This window comes from Chinchilla lanigera, unplaced genomic scaffold, assembly GCF_000276665.1.
Source record: "Chinchilla lanigera isolate Chin_1 unplaced genomic scaffold, ChiLan1.0 scaffold00064, whole genome shotgun sequence".
NCBI classification, from domain to species: Eukaryota; Metazoa; Chordata; class Mammalia; order Rodentia; family Chinchillidae; genus Chinchilla; species Chinchilla lanigera.
The window spans coordinates 11703251-11711055 of record NW_004955465.1 but is presented as its reverse complement, the minus strand read 5'-3'; positions in this window follow the sequence as shown (position 1 = coordinate 11711055).

Below are 7805 nucleotides of genomic sequence, written 5' to 3'. Positions count from 1 at the left end.
CCCATGGGTAAATCTCCAAATAATTTTGCAGGGTAAAAGAAGCCGAAACAACAAGAGCACAGACTGTCTCCTTCTGTTTTTATAAATTTTACAAAATGACAATTAATCCAGCGTGAGAGAAAGCACATGAGTGGCTGCCTAGGTTTGGGAGGAAGAGGCCAGCGGTCAGGGAGAGACTGCAACAAGGCCTGGGCGTCCTCTGGACGTTGAGTTCAAAGTCTGCCCTCTGGCTAGAGGCAGATGCACGCCGGCTGTGGCCCCTCCATTTTGGTAGCCACCCTGACCGAGGCTTTGGGTTTCATTTCCCCGGTGTCTAAGCTGATACACACCGCTCCACCCACACGTGCGTTTGTTCCTTTGGGTAAAATCCTAACATTTAGCCGTGCTTTGGGGGTGACAAATCTGGCTGAGTCCCACAGTTCTTTCGTTCAGACTTAGTAATGGTTATTTTTTTCTAGTCCTGGGGGTTGAAGCCAGAGGCTTCACATTCACACTGAGCTACATATTCCCAGGTCTTTTTTATTTTTTTATTTTTGAGACAAGGTTTTGCTAAATCACTAAAATGCCCAGGGTGAGCTTGAACCTGCCATCCTCCTGCCTCAGCCTCCCAGAATGCTGGGATTCCAGGTGTGTGCCACCATGCCCGGCTGTCACCATTCTTTCTAAAGGTGAGCATAACCCAGAGCAGGGCTAGCTGCCTGGTGCAACACCTGCTGGGCCATGCACAGCCCCAAGGTTAGTTACCTCTCCAGGGTGCCCATCCAGCTGTTCTTACCCCTTTCTAAACAAGGAGCCACATTTTCATTTTACGCCAGGACTCACACGTTAAGTTGCTGCGTCTGTCCCAAGGGCTTCATTCACTAACTCTGTCATTTCCTGCTCACTGCGTGAAAAAAGGAGCCACGCAGAATAAGTTCCCACCAGAAACGAATAGTCATCTTACTCTCAGGAGGAAAGCCCCTCTTGCTGCCACAGATTTGCAGACACACGCTGCTCGTTGCTCCTCGGCGTACCCACGGGTCACGGGGATCTGGTTAACCTGCGAGCAGACGGCGCTGAGGGCCGGCAGGCCGCAGGCGGAGCAGCAAAGCTCTGATGCACAGCTGCGCGCAGGTGAGTCTGACCCTGGCGGCTGGGCGGGAGGAGGAGCTCCAGCTCTCCAGATCCTCCGTGGGATCTGTCACTTAGCAACCACGTGGCCCAGCGGAAAATTATTACTCTCTCCAAGCCTCAGATTCTTCGTGGGAGCCAGGGCGATGTTCCTAGGACGATTTCAGGGGCTGAAGCCAAGTCCCTGTGCATGGACGGCGCCTGCCACCATTGCCAGGTAGTGAGGTCTCTTCCGCAGCTCATAGATGGAAGAGACTAAGATTCAGGGAGGTTGAACCATGTGTCCAGGGTTGGCCATGGCCAGAGCTCAAGGACTTTGAACCTCTGGGTCCTCGGTGCATTCAGCTGTCACACGTGTCTGTTCCACACGCCGCTTGTCTTGGTCACAAGCTCACGTACAAACAGGTGTGCTTTGCTGTGAACTTTTGAGTCACTTTTCTTTCCCGACTGGGATCCTTTCCCTTCCTTCTGCACACACATGTGTCGTCTTCATCACAAGGACGCACATTCTCCGTATAAACAAGCTGAGCAGTGCAGAGAGGACAAGGCGGGGAGGAACATCCTGTCATCTGGATGCGGCCTCTGTGAGCATCTTGATGACTCTTCTTCCTGGCACCTCTGTCTGACCTCGGGGGAGGCCACTGAGGGACAGGAAGAAAGGCCCGGCGGAGGTGCGCCGATTATGTGGGGCTCAATGATTCTGAGACCCTTCTGCATCTTGTATTCCACTCCTGGAGGTCACGGGGAACAGCAGCAGGCTGAAGGTTCCCAAAACTGCTACAGCAAAAGGTTTTCTGTTACATGCTTGCTGCAGCAAGTGTCCACACAAGTCTGTAGCTTTCCCCTCGTGTTATTATTTCCTTGGGAGACGCAGGGGTGAAGTGTGCTCATCTCCCCACAAGGCCACACACTGCTCTTGAGAATCTGGTTGTCTGTACCAGTGCCGGTAGATTTTATCAGCCCTTTGTTCTGTATCAACCTAAGAGACCAGCACCTCAGTAGTGAGGTGTCCAGCAGCTGATTTATAAGTTGCTTGCTCAGTGTTCTCTGCAAATTTTCATCTGGGTTTCTTTTACTTTTTTCTTTTGTAGGTGCTTTTTTAAATAAGAAAACTATTTTTTCTACTATGGGGCTGCAAGCATTTTCACCAGTTTAGTTTTCGATATGCTTATTGATTGCATTTTATTTTGCTTGGCAATAGTTTTCTATTTGTACATCACAAATGTGATGGGTTTGTGAGTGCTTGGGTTTGTGAATTTCCATCATGCTTATTTGAAAGATTTTCCCAAGCAAGACTATAAGGTTATCCATCCACATTTTCTTTCAACATTGAAAATTTTTCTGTATCTAAACACTCACTCTCAGTGAGGGTCATGTCCTGGTGCTCGAGGATCAGACCATACTGAAGTGGAGCTGCTGACACCCGAGGCCTCAAGCTGAGCCTGGGGTTTCTGGTCTACCTGAGCCAGCGTAATGAGAAAGCTTCCCCTGCTGTCACCTCACAAAGAAGGGATCTGAGGAGACCGGATGTCAACCAGTCAGATTATTTTCGTGTGGAATCTAAAGAAAGAGCAACCTCTACTGTCAGCGTCTCTCGCCTGTTACCACACCCTGTGCACGAGATAATTAATTTTAACTCAAAGATGACATGACGTCTTTTAAAATTTCTTTCCTATTTTACATTCATAAAGATTCATCTTTGGTGTATAGACTTTTTTGTTGCTGTTGTTGTTCTTTTTCAAAGATCTTCTAATTTTTAAAAAATGTTTATTAGTACCTGTTTGCAATACATAATAATTACACTCATTGCATTGTAATGTACATTACACACCTTAATTCACTTTCCGTCCCCTTCTCCTCCCTCCGTCTCTTGGCCGACTGCTCCTCATCTGCAAAGAAAACCTACCTTCCTATTTCCTCCTATCTATCTGCTCTTTACCTTATTTATAATTTAGGCTTTTCATGAGAGAAACCACGCAATGTTTAAACTTGTGCATCTGATTTAGTTTACTTAACATTATGGTAGCAAGGTGCATCCATTTTCCTATACATGACTCAAATTTATCCTTCTTGATAGCAGAGTAGCACTCCATTCTGTATAAATACCACATCTTCTTCATCCATTTGTCTGTTCTTGGACACATAGGCCACTTCCAAGATTTAGCTATTATGAAATGTGTTGCTATAAACGTGGCTATGCATGTATTACTGTAGTATGATGTCTTTAATTCTTAGGGGAAGATACCTAGGAGGGGAATAGCTGGGTTAAATGGAATTTCTAGTTTCAGTTATTTGAGAAATGTCTGTACTGATTTCCATATTAGTTGTACCAGTTCACATTGCCACCAACAGTGTAGAAGGGCTCTTTTTCCTACAGCTTTGCAAGCATTTATTATTTGATTTCTTGATGATAACCATACTTTTTGAGGTAAGATAGAATTTGAATATTGTTTTAATTTACCTTTCTTTAATGGCCGGTGGTATTGAAAACTTTTTCATGTATTTTCTAGCCATCTGTACTGCCTCTGAGAAGCACCTGTTCATTTCAGTTACCCATTTTTTATTTTGGGGACTTTAATATTTTGAGTTCTTTATATTTTCTAGATATTAGTCCTCTGTTTGGGGTATCACTGACAAAAATTTTTTCCCATTCTGTAGATTGTCTCTTTATTCTCCTGGTTGTTTCCTTTACTGTGAAGAAACTTTTTTTAAAAAGAGAATAACAAATAATAAAAAAAAATTAGAAATGATACAGAATTTTACTAAACAAGATGATAGGAATTCAACAGTGTCATTATATTACATATTGTCTTCAAATTAATCATTCAGATATGTGAAGAAACTTTGTAATTTGATATAATCATTTGCTGATTCTTGGTGTTATTTCTTACGCAATCAGGGTTTTGTTTGGAAAGTTCTTGTCTATGCTTATGTTGTGCCTTATGAATTTTACCTTTTTATCTTCTAGCAGAGTAAACGTTTCTATTTTAATATTTGGATCTTTCACCCATTTTGATTTTAGTTTGCGCATGATGGGTGATATGGAGCAAGCTTCAACCTCTGATAATCTCTTCGCAAGGATTTTCAGGAGTGATGGAGACTCTGCCAGCTGGACACTGGCTGTTATTCCTCAGACAAATCAGTACAAATAGAACAAAATGCATGGTTGTTGGCGTGTGTGACAGGATACTGGGCCTTCCCCAGGCAAATGCAGCCTGTGACGGGCAGCGTGAGAGACAAGGTCACGTTCGGCACGGTCCGAGCCACTGCAGCATTCAGAATCTCCTGACATGGAAGTCCTGCTGACTCAAGTTTTGTGTTCGTGGTCCTGGGGATGGAGCCCAGCGTGGTAAGTTCTCTAACACTCAGGCGAATCCCCAGTCCGGGTTGGGGTTTGGACAAGTGGATAGACTCAGGGAGCCACCATCACAAGCAAGACACAGGTCAGTCCAAAATGACCCCCAAGCTACCTCTCGCACCCCCTCTGTGATCACTTCCCACCCCAGCCCCAACCCAGGCCAACCCAGCAATCTCCTCCTACAGTTTGCCTTTTCCAGAATGTTCTGAGGACAGAAGGACCCGCTGTGCAGCTTTGTGGCTGGATTCTGCATCGGTCAGCTTCACATCACTGAGATAAGGAATGTGTGAGGAGGAAAGGCTTGCTCCAGTTGGTGGCTTTGGAGGTACCAGCCCAAGACTGGTAGGCCTGTCACTCTGGGCCTCTGCTGGAGTGCCAGGAGGTAAGGGGGACACCTGGTAGAGCAAACTGTTCACCTTGCGGCCAGGAAGTAACAGGGAGATGAAGGAGCCAGAGAGTCATAATCCCCTTCCACAGCATGGCAGGAGCACCACCCCCAGCCCTGCCTCCTGAAGTTCCACTAGCTCTCCACAGCGCCATCTTGGGGCCAAGCCTTGAACATGCGGGTTTTGGGGGTGCAGGGGGAGGGCACCCAGCATCCACGCTCAGTGGCTTCCTCTCCTGAGCACAGCACAGGCGCTGCACCCCAGTGGTGAGCGTGGGTCCATGGCACGCAAGGCACGACACGGAGCAGCACTCCTATACTACAGCCGCTCACCAGCTGAAGGACACGTGAGGTGTTTTCTTTTTCCTGGGACTGTGAACAAAATTGCTGGGCACATTCACCTCCCGGCTTTTGTGAGAACACCTTTTTCATTTCTCCCGGGAAAATCACTAGGAGTGGGGTGACTGGATCATCTTATGTGGCATTTTATGTCACCTGGTAAATAGGATGCTTGGATCACATCATATGGCAACTCTTTTTTGTTTGTTTGTTTTTGTTTTTCTCCGGTACCGGGAACCGAACTCACGACCTTGCGCTTGCCAGGCAGGCACTTTGCCGCTGAGCTAAATCCCCAGCCCCCAACATGGCAACTCTTACAAAGCAGAGACACCCCTTTCCATGGCACCAGCAGCTTAGGAGAGTTGTAGTGGCTCCACCCGCTCCCTAGCACTGGGTGCATTGGCTGTGGTGTTGCCCTGGCTTGTGTTGTTTTCGTTGACTTGTGTTGCTTAAATCATCCTATTAAACAGGTAACAGTGCTTTATTCTGGTTTTAATGTACCTTTCCCCGATGGCTGACAGTGCCGAGCACCTTTTCGTGTGTTTATTTACCACTTGTGGATTTTCGCTGAAGTGTCTCTCCCAACCCACGTTCAGCTTTTTCACTAGGTTGTTTTCTTATGTTTGAGTTGACACAGTGTCTTTCTCACGTACCACACTCTCAGATCTGTGCGTCTATTTCTGGATTCCCTGTTCCAGTCCATTAATCTACCTGTCTATTCCTGGGCCAGGACCACACTGTTTTTATTACTGTAACTGTTTTATTACTGTAAGAATATATTTCATTTGTATAAGACAAGTCTTCCCTTATTCTCTTCCAAATTATTCGTTGGTTATTTTCAAATATTTATTTTCCACTTCAACGTTAGAATAATTTTTTTCAAGTTCCCCCCCAAATTCTTTTGAGATGTTTTCCTAAAATTACATTGAATCAAATAGAATAATTTAGGGGAAATGGCCCCTTATAACCATGTCTCCCGATCCAATAAAAGACAGACCATTCCTTTTATTCCGCTCTTTATTTGTGCCTGATAGGTTGATTTCTTCTCAGGTATTCGTGCTTGTCTGTTTTCATGGTCAGCGTGCACAGGGTCCGGGATTAAGTCAGGAATGAACACAGGGCACTCTTTGGCAGGGCTCTGGTTCGGTCGCGAACTGGACGGCTTCAGACCACACGATGTCAATGATGGTTTTTACATCTGTCCTATTTTAGCTATTTGTAAAACTTACAGCATTAAATTTGAGGATTAGAAAAGCAAATAGTCCCGGTCGCAGAGAAGGCTCGTCTCTGTGCAGCCCATAACTCTTCGCAGTGAATGAGCCCTCTTTGAGCTCACTTTCCACCCGAGGGAGAGCTGACCTCTCGCGCCGCGCCGCCGCCGCCGCCGCCGCCACCGCCGCCGTGGGTGTGGCCCCTCCGAAGTGCTCCGGAGACTCGCTAGAAAGGGAGCTTTCTGAGTCTTCCGCATAAACACAATCCATGCAGACACCTATTTTTCTTTCGAAAAGAGCTATTTAGCTCCATCCACAAAATAATTCTCCTGATAGAAACGTAAGCCCTCAGCCTGGCTGAAGTGCAGCCTTAGCCTCCTTTTCAGGAGACTGATTTCTGTCATCTCCCACTGGAGGAAGAACACGGCTCTCACTCACCCTTCCTGGGGTCTCCCTGTCGTCTTGCAGCACACGAGTGTCTCAGCATCTGTGAAGCACTGTGGTCCCAGGACGTTTTGCTTCCTGGAGGCTTCTCACCCAACAGAACTCCAGTACATGCCCCGTTGTGATGGAGGCTTAGGATCTTATGAAGAACCCAAAGATCACAGCGGTTTACGCCAGAGAGGTGTGTTTCTCTCACACAAAAATAAGAGCTGGCAGGACTGATCAGCCTCAGAGTTGTCAGGACCAGGTTCCTCCTGCCAGCCTTCAAGTTTTCCCCTGGTTTTCATGGCCCAAGGTCATTCCAGAGTGACGTTCCAGTCACTGGTGGGACAGGGAGGGAAAAAGGAAGGTATGCCTTCCCTTTTGCTGCACAAGGCTTAAACGACATATGACACTGTCGAGCAAACCCTTTCGGCCAGTTACCTACCATGTAGTACACTGTTCCCACCACTTAATTAAAACAGAAGCACTTCAAGGCTCACCATCTCCAAGGGTCAGGAACATGGGTTTGGCTGTGCTGGGACCGTGGGCTCAGGTCTCTTCTGAAGCTGCAGTCCAGCTGTCAGCCCCGATGGCAGCTCATCTGCAGCTGTGCAGGGAGAGGGCCAGCGTCCGAGCTCACTCCTTGTGGCTGTGAGTGGCTAGGGAGTGCGGGGCTGAGGGTCTCAGGTCCTCGCATGCTGCTGGACAGCAGTCACCCTCTACCCCTTGTTCCCTGGACATCTCCAGGGAGCAGCTCACAGAATGGCAGCACCCTCCCCTCAGAACAGGCATGCAGACATGATGGGAGGCACAGTCTGGGGACAGATATTTTCTTTCCATTCAGAACTAAGGCAGGACACAGTGGAGACAGATCCAGTTTCCTTGGATTAGCTTGATTTTGTTCAGATAAAACAGGAAAGAAGAAAGAAAGAAAGAAAGAAAGAAAGAAAGAAAGAAAGAAAGAAAGAAAGAAAGA